Source organism: Hydra vulgaris, chromosome 07, assembly GCF_038396675.1.
Source record: "Hydra vulgaris chromosome 07, alternate assembly HydraT2T_AEP".
Classification (NCBI taxonomy): Eukaryota; Metazoa; Cnidaria; class Hydrozoa; order Anthoathecata; family Hydridae; genus Hydra; species Hydra vulgaris.
The window spans coordinates 1,455,001-1,467,898 of record NC_088926.1 but is presented as its reverse complement, the minus strand read 5'-3'; the positions used below and the strand labels follow the sequence as shown (position 1 = coordinate 1,467,898).

The 12,898-nt window shown below is 27.4% G+C and overlaps 2 protein-coding genes across 2 annotated transcripts in view; one reads left to right on the top strand and one right to left on the bottom strand.

Moving 5' to 3' along the window:
• Nucleotides 1-12,898, top strand: part of LOC100212924 (probable imidazolonepropionase) — a 69,333-nt gene that overhangs the window by 556 nt on the left and 55,879 nt on the right. The window lies entirely within an intron of this gene.
• The window catches only part of LOC100206373 (filamin-B), a 55,077-nt gene that overhangs the window by 39,536 nt on the left and 2,643 nt on the right, over nucleotides 1-12,898 (bottom strand). The window lies entirely within an intron of this gene.

Below are 12,898 nucleotides of genomic sequence, written 5' to 3'. Positions count from 1 at the left end.
ATATATATATATATATATATATATATATATATATATATATATATATATATATATATATATATATATATATATATATACAAATCAGGGAGGGGGGGGGGGGTTAAATCCTAAAAAAGCACGAATTGGCTTCTCAAAAAAAAAAATCAAATTTCAAAAAAAAAATATACCCGACTAAATTCGAAAAAAAATCGCCTCTGTATATATATTACCTTTTCATAGTAATTTGTAATATATGAAGTAATAGAAATAATATCATATTTTTATATATCATATTTAGCGTCAATTTTGTTAGTGCCGCTAATTTTGTTACGATAAAGTTATGGTGAGTATAAGTAAAAGTTTAATTGATTCTAACTAATAAAATAATTATAAATTACTTTTTAAATTAAACAAAATCCGCTGCAAAAGTAAAAATAAGAAAAATAGTAAGAAATTGTGAAAGGACTTAGCATAAACAGACGTTCGTGCTCGTCTTTGGAGGCTACTTGTTTGTAAATCCGTGAAACTTCTGTAAGGGATTGTCCATTAAGTACGTACACTCGGAGAGGAAGAGGGGGTCTTTAGATGACGTATATGAAATGGGTGGGGGGGGGGGATTGGCGGGGAAGAGGGTAAATTATAAAAGTAAGGAGACATCAAATTTAAAAAATAGAATGTTGGGTAGGTAGACTAAAAGCGTAAGGGAGGTGGAGGGTACTCAAAAAAGCGTATAACAAAATGCGGAAGGAAAGGGGGGGGGGGGGGGAGAGGTCAAAATTAAAGCGTCCGTACTTTATGGGCGACCCCTAAGACATATATAAATATAAATTTAAGTAACAACTTTTTTTTGTTTGTTGAAGTTCCTCGTTTTTTTCCAACGTTTTATTAACCGTATTCAAATTTAGTTTAAATTTCTATTAAAAGAAAGATTATCACTTTTTAATACTTAAACTTTCGGCTATAAATTATACCGACTATTATTGGTGACTATTGTCGTACTTTTACTGATTTTTATTGTTGTACCTATCTTTGAAAGATTACTTAGGACATATCATTAGTCGAGCTTTTAAAATGTTTCGATAATGTTGTAGTGTTTGCAGTGAAATTAAACAAGTGTTTATTTATTATCTCGTATCTTTTCTTTCATATATTTCATATCCAGAACTAGTGCACAGTAAATTGTGATCTAACATTAGAAATCAAGATCTTTTGCTTATTTCAAAGGTATAATTATTTCAAAAGTTAGAGTTTGGGTTTAAGGTTGGTTTCGGTTAGGGTTCCGATTATAGTTTGAAATAAGGCTTGGTTACGGTTTTTAATCCTCGATATATTAAAACATGTAAAATAAAATAAAACAAACAAACAAAGAAAACAGTAAAGTCGTTTAGATGTCTTTAAGACTTCGTAGCCGGGTAGATGTTACCTTTTGCAACATTTTGAAAAGTCTTTAATTGAAGTTGATGGTAGTTGATTTATAGCTCATAAAGTTTTTTACAATGGATATTTTATCAAAAAACTAAAGACACTATGATCAATTATAAATATCATAATTAAAAGTAATGTTTTTTTTTATTAATAATTGATAGAGCAAGTTTAATTAATTTTTTTTTAAATGTAAAGTATTCTGCTACTGGAAACTAAAGAATTCACCACCGTCTTTCTAAGTTCTATTTCTTTGAAATCAATAATTATTTTTATTAACATATTGGATGATATTAATGACAATTATTTGGTAAATATTGACGACTGAAATGAATGTTTTAAATTGTTTACGCAGTTTTGTTTAATCTAAATAAATATTTGGACAATATTTTTCCACCCATTTAACCGTGAGGACAAATTATCTATTAGTTATTCTTTTAATGTTTAGTTACCGCAAAACAGTAAAAATGTTTTTCTGATACAAGAAAGTTGATGCAAAAATTTTGTGTTTAGCTTGTATCACCTTTCAAACAATAAGTTGTTCATTAAAATCTGACAAAGCGACAGTTGTTCATATTTAAATAGTGCACTTTTTATAAAATTTTCCAGCATAGTTTCTCTAAGTGTCTAGATAATAAAAAAAATTAACAAATAATGTGTTTAGTATAAAAAAATTAACAAATGTGTTTAGTATTAAAAAAAAAAAAAAGTTAAACAATAATAAATTTAATAGAAAAAAACAATTTAATTAAATGATTCAAAAAGATTACGAGGCTTTGTAGAATCAAAAAAAGCTTTTTACTTTGAATCTTTAACAAATTAAAATCTTCTAAATAACAAATGGATCTAGGTTCTAAAAATTTTAAAATAATAAAAAAATAAAATAAAAGATTTCTTGCTGAATGCGAGTAATTATAGATTCCATTCTTTTATTAGGAAGAAAGAAACCAAAGTATAACAATTTTTATATACAACTAAGTAATTATATATATATATATATATATATATATATATATATATATATATATATATATATATATATATATATATATATTTGTATAAATTTATTTAATCTAGTTGTATATCATGTATACAGTTATATAAATAAAAATGTAGTTACATGTATAAATTCTTATATTTTGAATTCTTTTTTTCTTTTTTTTTTAAAAAACCATATAAAAAAAAAAATTCAAAACTCAAGCCGTAACTTTACATTAATAAAGGTGTTCAGAGGTCAAAGAAAATAAAAAATCTATTCTTAGGTTTAAAAATAAACTCTGGTGTTTCCACTCAATGGTGGAGAAAAGTTTAATCATGGTGTTTCCACTTAAAATCTCGATTGTTCTAAGAATGCATCATTCAAATAATCCGATTACATTTATTGCGTTAATGTAATCGTCATTTTTGATACTTTGAAAAATAGATTATCAATATAATTTTTGTTTCAATAAGCTTTCTAAATAATAAAAAGATCGAGTCTAGTTATGCCTATTGAGCCTAGTTAAGTAAATAATTTGAGAATAGATTGACAATTTCAGACAATAGATTGACATGTTGTCAATATGCGTAAGCATTAAAAACGTTGATTAAAATAAGAATAATATTTGTGATATTAAAAATTAAATAAAAAAATCTAAATACACTGATGTTATATGTTATTATAGAATAATATAGTATTAGATTAATATGTATAATATTAGAAATAACAAACATTGTTTAATTTGTATTTCACTTAAAATATTGAATTTATATTTTTAGTAGTTTTTATGGTGTTTGATTTTCCTATTGTTTAAATTATACAAAAATAAAAGCTAGTAATAATAAGTATTTTATTATGATTTATGTTTTTTCATCTTTATTTTTTTGTAAGTAAATAATTAAAACAAAATGGTTAGTAAGTAATTGAATAAATTTTTTTTAATTACTGAGGATATTTCATTGAATGAACACTTTTTATCATCTTACCATTAATAAATGTCAATAAAATCCAATAAACAAGAAGCTAATACGAATAAAACGACAGCAAATAACATGTATGTTGTTTTAACAAAACAATTCTAAATATAAAATTCAGGGACTCCAACAGTAACTTAAACAATGTTGCCAATGTTACAACACACTACGACAGTGAGTTATAACATAGATAACATTGTTCAGGTTACTGTTGGAGTCCTCGAATTTTATATTTAGATCTGTTAACTAATTATATTTTCTACTATTTGTTAATTTGTTAATAACTTGTGAATAATTTGTTAAATTTTTAATTTTTTAATAATTTGTAAACAGTTCTGTTAATTAAATAATTATTTATAATAAAAATCTTGTTTAATCTTGATATATAAATGAATAATGATGGTTTATAAATGAATCTTAATAAATAAATGAATAACTGTTTACATAATTATGGTACATAATTATGCTGCATAATTACATAATTATGGTATGCTACATAATTAATAACTTTAATATAAATAAAAAATGTAAAAGAATAATAATTTATTTTTAAGATTAAACAAGATTTTTGTTATAAATAATGATTTTGCTAGACGCTACTAATACTTTGTCCACAACCAGTGCCGTGGCTATTGGATTCAAGTACCCGCCCCTCCTCCAAAAAAATATCTGTCATAAGAGCCCCAAAATCTTAGAACTTTTTCCGATAGATATTACCAAAAAAAAAACTTAAATTTGCAAATAGGCCTCCTAAATTGCTCCCCCTTCCTATAGGGGTGTGCGGGAGCCTAGCCACGGCTCTGTCCACAATAAATATAAATATAGTAAAAATTATTTTATAATAAAAATATAATAATTTACTTACATCTAGTAAAAAGTTTAAATCTAGGCAAACAAGATAAGAATTATGCACAATAATTTTTTTTTTTTTTAATATATTACTTTCAATACTACATTTATTATTATTTTCAAAATCTTTATTAATTGATTCGATTTACAAATATCTTGAGAGGAAGACTGGGGAGAGAGAGGAAGACTTGATTAATTTTGATTTTTATCATTCAATATCTGTTCTCTTTGTTTTTTAATAATTATGGATAGAAAGAATACTTAAAATACATCAAAATAGAATTTTTAATCATTTTTCTTTAACTAACTTTATAAAAATAAATAAAGATTTATAAAAATAAACAAACAAAAAGGCTTTATTAAATACTCTAAATAACATAAGAAATTCATTTATTTAAAAAATCTAATTTCCTATTTTCTTTTTATTTCAAATTTTTCTTAAACTTTTATTTGTTTATTTTAAAACTATTAAGGTGTTCCCAGAAGTCCTAATAAAGATGCTTTGCGAAAGTTGGAGTGATTAGAGTCTGAAAACTACTAGCCGAAAAACTTGTTACCCTTCACCCACTTCAAATGTGAGGACAATAATTTACTGAAGTTTGTACTAATACTTATCTAAAACAAATTTAAATTTATTTATGTATTTAATGTAAATAAATATAAGCTTTGTTTAAAATAGTACAGATATATAGGACAATGAGGGGCAGAATGAGACACTTAAGCTCTAATTTATCTAATACCGTCTAAGAACTAATTTAAGAAGCTCTAATTTATCTAAGACCGTCTAAGAACTTTTGAAAATAAACTTGATATTTTTCAAATCTTCCACCATCCTACATATAACCTTACAAAATATGAGTTGCAAAAATGCAGTGGTTTGGTCACCTGAGATCATTTATTGACAACACCTATCCTGTCTCATTTTGCCCCGCTATGTGTGGCAAAATAAGACAGATTTTTTTAATAAGTAACTCAAATAAATAATGATAAACAAAACAACTTTTAAAGAGGTTTAGCAAGATAAATATTTTATAATATAATACAGCTAATAATAATACAATATATATAATCAAACAAATATAATACATAATTAAACTGTAACTAGTTAATCATATAATCAAACACACTATCACTAGTCACATAAATCACATAATGCTTCACCAGTATTAACAGAAATTAACATCAGTCTGAATGAGCCTAAGTTGCAAATTTTAAACATTGACTCTACTTCAATACTTTTGCAGCCGTACTCCATTACAAAAACATTTACAGTTTTCAGCACTTAAACTTTTAACCCTTTCCTAATGCCCATTTATTTTCTATTTTTCGTTCTTTTAACTTTTTTGATTTTTCAGAGGATTCAAATAGTGATTTTCTACAACGTGATGTTGTTATTATCTGTGATTCTTTCTCCTTTTCTTGGTAATAAAGTGATCTTTGAAATAGTTAAAATATTAGAGAAGCAGAGTATTACTATATTAAAATCAATATTTTCTGAACATCCTGACGACAAAGGTAATAAGGTGCTTGAATTAACTTATAAATCAACGGCGCTACTGCAGTTTCTCCCCCCCCCCTTTTTTTTATTGCAGAATATGATAGAGAATTTTATGCTGATTAAGAATCGTATAAAAACATAGGTCTGAAAACCAACAAAAAGTGCTCTAAATTGCTGTTGAAGTTTAAAAAATTATACTAAAAAACGCTAATATTCGCCATTTTTTCATACTCGGTTATAAATAAAATTATTTTCAACGATGAATTTAAAAAAGCCTGGTTTCTATCAAAAATGTAAAGCAAAACTGTTAAAAAATGCTGAGCGCATCATTTTCTTATTTATCTCTGGCCCAAACCCTAACCCTGTCTCAAATCATGTACTTTTAATCGTGCCAATCCCTATTTGTCAGTCGATATATGTGCATTTAGTTGTGCCAATCCCTATTTGTCAGTCGATGCATGTACATTTAATTGCGCCAATCCCTATTTGTCAGTCGATTTATGTACAGTTAAAAAGCAAAATCTTAAATTAATTTTTAAAAAATTAATTAAAAATATATAAAATATATTATTAAAAACATTTAATTTAAATATAATCTAATTTTGTCGACAATAAAAACCGGGTTGCGTAATTAAAAAAAAATTTTCTAAGCGATTGATTTTAAAATGTAAACTTTGATGTAAAACGTTTTAAAAAAATGGCGAATATTAGCGTTTTTTATAGTGTAATTTTTTAAACTTCAACAGCGAATTAGAGCACTTTTTGTTGATTTTCAGACCTATGTTTTTATACGATTCTTAATCAGCATAAAAGTCTCTATCATAATCAGCAATAAAAAAAAAGGGGCGGGAGAAACTGCAGTAGCGCCTAAATCAACTTTATCAGATTTATGTAAGTTGGCATTAGAGCTTTTGTCATTGTTAAACTTAATGTCTGGAATTTTATCCCGACACAAAAGATAAATTCCAGATGTATGAAAGCCAGAACAGGCAACTTCTACAGAGGCAGCTTTATGATATGCTTTAGAGAATATACCTCTAAGTTGATCATTTGTTATTTTCGTCCAGGATGCTCATGTAACCATGATCCACATTATATATTATAAAAAGTTTTAAGCGGTTTAAAACAACAGTTGTTGTCAGGTAAAAATTTGATGAGGTTCAAACTTGTACTTTTTCATAACAACTTCTATATCATTGAAATAAATGTTCACAGAGCTGCTGTTTAAACCATAAAAACAATTTAAAGACAACCCTTAAGGCTTTCTGATTGAAAGGTCTGGATGTCTCTTTTAAAACCCACTTACAATCTTAAAAAATCTTTTCCTGCAACACCATTATACTCATTAATTGGATGAACTATTTTGTACTTTTCGACATACTGGCAACTCGTTGAATATCACTTATAGACAATCCATTTCTTTTATATAGTTAACTAATTGACTTTCAGTATCATCTGCTAATACTTAAATATTAGTATCATCTCGCAATAATTAAATGAACCAAGTTATTTTTTATGCATAATAGTCTAAACTCTTTAATTTTCTTTAAATCCTTCTGTGTAAAGCATCTTTATTTACGATAATTGTCAAAGCTGCTATTCTCAATGAGATTTCTTTTAATTTTAACATAACGTACTCTGCTCAGAAAAATCGCCACATTTAGTTTTTCTCATATAGTTCCTTACCATATTTAACTTTCTAAATAAACATGGTCGATATCGGCAAAACAAAAAAACCAAAACGTCTCGTTTTGCCCCGCAGAATGTTGGCATCGAAGTTGTGTAATTTCCTGACAATTTTGTCATAGAAATAAAATATCAATATATGGAAATGAAAGAGCAATGCCTAAAAATGATAATAAAACACTAAATTTGAATATAAATTTTTTTTTCCACTCCATAAGATAAAAACATTGAGAAAAATTAAAGCAACAACACATCGAAATTCGTAATTGAAATGGTTGTCGTTCTTTTCATCTTTTTCATTTCAAAGTGACTCAAGATATTTTTTGTAACAATAAATACTTTAAGAACACAACTAAACTTTTAAAAACCATTAAAACAATAAATTGCGAGGTTAGGATTATTATAAATGCGATCTGTCTCATTTTGCCCCGCTGTCTTATTTTGACTTATTTTGCCCCGTCTTACCCTAACTCCATAACTTATTGCTCTCACACTTGGGTGGTTATAGACTGAGCCACAATTTTTGGTTTTATTTGTTCCAATGCTCCAACCATTTTAATTCCTTGAAAAACATTTATCCTTGGTATTAGCATAGAAAAAATCTGAACTTAATGTTTGGTACATGTCTCAAATACCAAAAAAGACGTTGCGATCCCTAGTTTAAACTAATACAAAATAACTGATTTTAGCACACAATTATAATTTTACGATATATATATATATATATATATATATATATATATATATATATATATATATATAAAATTTTATTTAGGTGCCCCAAGAAGTCCTTACGGTCTTATCACAGAGAACCGCGGAGGCAAGTGCGCTACCATTGCACCACGGCAGTGTGTGTGTGTATATATATATATATATATATATACATATATATATATATATATATATATATATATATATATATACATATATATATATATATATATATATATATATATATATATATATATATATATATATATATATATATATATATACACAGATATATATATACACAGATATATATATATATATATATATATATATATATATATATATATATATATATATATATATATATATATATATATATATATATATATATATATATGTGGTGCAGTGGTAGCGCACTTGCCTCCGCGGTAGGCAAGTGCGCTACCACTGCACTATAAGACCGTAGACAACTTTTTTTTGATGTTTGAGCTAAGCAACTTTAAAACATGAAGAAAGCTCCATATTTAAGTATGTTCAAATTGAGGGGGGTGTAAAATTTATAAAGTCATAAAAGCCGATCAAAAAGCGATTATTGAATCAAATTTAAAATTTGTCAATGAATATAAATAATGTTTAAAATTATAAAGAAAATAACAAATTTGAATCATTGGCCTCCTATTTGGGGCTGGGGGGCAACGTTTTGGGGTTTTTGTCGTTCCCAGTCTCCAATCACTGCAATTTAATGCATAGCATCCTCATTCCTCATATATATGAACAAATTTAAATATGGAGTTTTCTTCATGTTTCAAATTTGCTTAGCTCAAACATCAAAAAAAGTTGTCAACGGCCTTGATATGTATATATACATATGCGTATATATTGTAGCGGCCGTGGCGCAGTAGTTAGAGCGCTTGCCTTAGAGGCAGGAGATCCAGGTTCTCTGGACATATTTTCGCGTCACGGTAAGGAAGGAGGCGTGAAATTCCTATTTAAATGCACTTCCGCGATGCTCTGTGACAAGGCTGTTAGGTCTTCTTGGGACACCTAAAAACAAAATTAAAAAATATATATATATATTAGTAAAATTATTTTTAAATTAGCAAAGCCACTTATCTAACTTTTTTCTTCAACAAGTTGTTTCTTCATCAGTAGGTTCCTCAGGAAACTACTAATTTAGGCTTCCTAATGAACCTACTGATGGAGAAACAAGTTGTTGAAGAAAAAAATTAGATAAGTATTTTACTAATTTATTATAAATGATAATTGATTTTTTAGTTATTTTCAGTTCTATAATAAAAAATAAGGAACAACGTCCAAACAATTTTCCTTAAGAAAAATACAGCATCTTGCATCAATTTTTATTATAAATTAACTTCCATTATTTTTACAACTGAGCAAAAAGACATGTTTTCCAATGCTGTATAAACTATATTGTAGTTAATTTATTATAATCTAATAAAAGTGCTAAATATTATTAATACTTATGATTAAATTATAGAACCAACGATGTTTAACAATATATTTGATTAAACCCAGCGGGAGCTAGCCTATGTAAGAAGTCTATCGGACGTCTATAAGGCGTCTTCTTGTCTCGTAAGACGTCACACGTCTGTGTAAAATTCTTTACGATTACAAATTGACGAACTGCGCCCCTTTGAGTACTATTTAAAAAACTTCTAAAATACTTTATGTGAGTACTATAGTTAATTTTTTATCAATAACTTGTTCCACCATAAATTATTTTCAACTATATAAAAATATAAATATTTAATTTAATTCTTGAAAACATTTGCAAATATTGTGTAGTTATAAAAAATTATGTAGTGTAGTTTTTTATTTATAATTTTGAACTTAATAAATCAATTTAATTTTTTAGTTATAATAACTTTGTTATTTGTTATTAAAACAAACAAAAACAATATTACAAAATAATATTAAGTCAGCTGATAAAATGTGAACTGAAAGATTGGGATTATCATGCTAAGATTTGCTAAAGTGCTGGCGAGAAAAAGTTATTTACATTTTTTTAATAAACGCAGCTGTTTGATTATTGTCTACAACTTGAATTGATATGGCAAAGTATAAAAATAACTTAAAATTGTAACAGTTATGTTATGCGAGTTAATAAATATTATACAATATGAGCTTTTGAAGTAGTTTATCAAAGAACATCTTATTAGGGAGCGGGGACACTCTGCAAAGATATCTAAGTTTTTGAGTTTTTAAAAATTTTTAAAAACTCAAAAACTTAGATATCTTTGCAGAGTGTTCTTTGCGTGTTCTTTACGGAACTTTACGTTAATATTTTTTCAATTTAAATTTTGATTGGATACCTTTGAATTAAAATAAGTGAAAGTTGCGTTTAAACAAAAATAGTCTTATCATGTGTAAAAATTTGTCTTGATTTACGTCGCTTGAAAATACTTTACTAACTTTGAAAACTGAATTTAGATACCGATTAAAATGAAAAATATTGCCACAAGAAGTAACAATCTAATAAATAAATAAATTGTAAACTAGTAAACAAATAAATCAAAATTAATAAACTTTTTTGGAAATCTCCCAGTAATTTTATAATACAAAATTGCCTTTTCTCAGGGTTGTTTTTGTACTTGTCTTTGAAAAAGTCAACAATAAATTATATTTCGGAAGTTTTCATTAAATAAGATTGACTGCTCAGTAGTCGTAGAAGCAGTTCGTATATACGCGTCAAAAAACTTGGATGATTGTATAATTCTTGCAAACAGTTCAGCTATATTTCTTGAACAGAAAATAAAACGTATCGTGGGTTTGGAAAAAAGATACAATAATGGAATAACTGATGTTTTACATTTTTAATCAGCCTTTTGCAATTTATAAAATAATTACAAATAACCTTGAACTTAAGCGTCAGCGTGGCACTCGTTGCAATCGACTTCGGAAACACCGTCGATTACGAGAACTCCTCTCGGTAATATACTTAAATATCCAAACCATTGTGAAATCAAGATTTAGATAATTTAGAAATATTTTGGGAATTGTTTCTCATTGTTCAAAAATTTAAAAATATAAAATACAGTTGGAACCAGTGACAGAAACAACTAAGACAGAAAAAAAAAGTAAGCTTTACATTAGGTGTCCAAAAAATATTACTTCTTAACTTGTTTGAAATTACCAGGCAGCCCATTTACTTGCGAATCGGATGTCAATAAATATATTGAAAAACAAAAAGATATGTTAAATGTCATAAAATTGATGAGTGGGATGTTTATTTTAGTAATTGTAAAAAAATAGTCATTGCGGCAAAGTTCCACTTTAATTAAAATCATAATTATTGATAAAAATGCAAAAAAATGCCGTCTTATGTCTACAGAAAAATAAGCTTAATTTATAGTTTCTAGTTAACTTGAAAAGGCCTCACAACAATCCACAATCACCTACGAAGACTTTTTTTTAGTTATTAAGATTTTCTAAGAAGAACTAAGCGTCTTATCACAAAGCACCGTGGAAGCGCAGTAAACCAGGAAGTTTACACATCCTTCCTTACCAATGTCGTTTATCTGGTCAGAGCCAACATCGAACCTCAGACCTTCAGGGTTAGGGTTAGGGTCAGGGTTAGGGTCAGGGTTAGGGTTAGGGGTATAAAGAACTTAAATCACTGTACCATGGTTGCAATGAAGTTATTTCGCATTTTCACTAGTAATTGTTACAAGTTGTTCTTATATAGAGTAATTTCATGCATAGTAATCTTTTTGTTGTGTTTATAACTACACATAATGATTACGTATTTTAATGATAAAACGAAAAGAAAAATATTTACCACGGATTCTACTTTGATAATAATAATGGTTTCATTTAATTTAAAAATTGATTGTTTCTTCAAAATAACCACTTTCATTGAAATTGAAGTAGAAAGCCAAATATTTACAATGAAAAAAAGTATTAAATAATTTGAAATCAGCATAAAAAATTAATTAAGAAAAAGTGGTCAAACTACACAAAATCCAAAAAAAGTTAATTTTGGACCCCACATACTCTTAAAGCTAGGAAATATTAATACTTATATAATAATAATCCAGTAGACGTGCTCTAGACCATAAATAGTACCACATTTATTTGCCTATTTTTTCTTTTTATATTGCCCGAACTATCATTATCTAATAAAACAGCGGATTTATATTGACTTGTTTACTCATAGACCATCAATCTTTGTGTCGCATAAACATCTTTTTCTTGACTTTGTCAAAGTTTTCGGTAAAGTTCTTCATAGTGGACTGCAAAAAGTTGAACCCTACGGAATTGAAAGTAAAATTCTAAACTGAATTTATGCTTTTTTTGTTCGGTGCTATGTCGTACGCATCTTCATTAGCAGAGTCGATAAAATATGGAAAAAGCTTTACAACACTAGTAAACGTCCTCATCTCAAGTTTGTAGTTACCGCAGTTCCAACATCGGACTACTAAAGTACCGCACGAAATGAAACATTATGACTAAAACTCAGCCTCACCTCTCCACATAATAGACGTTTACGCTGCAACCTCATTAAAAAATACAAATTTGAGAACAGCATCAAATCAGTTAGCTAGTAAATTACTTCACTTAACATTCCACCAACGGTTTTTGCAAGCGCTTTCATCGTTTAATGGATAACAACTGCAATGTTCGACTGCTTTAAATCAAAAAATGGTCAGCTACCACCATAATTACCACTGTGCGTCATCTTCCGTGCAAAAACGTATTAGCTAGCCCGGCCAACTACTGATGGGCTTACGAAATTCAACCGTTCCGTGTTTTTTTAACTACTAACTAAACCAAATAAAA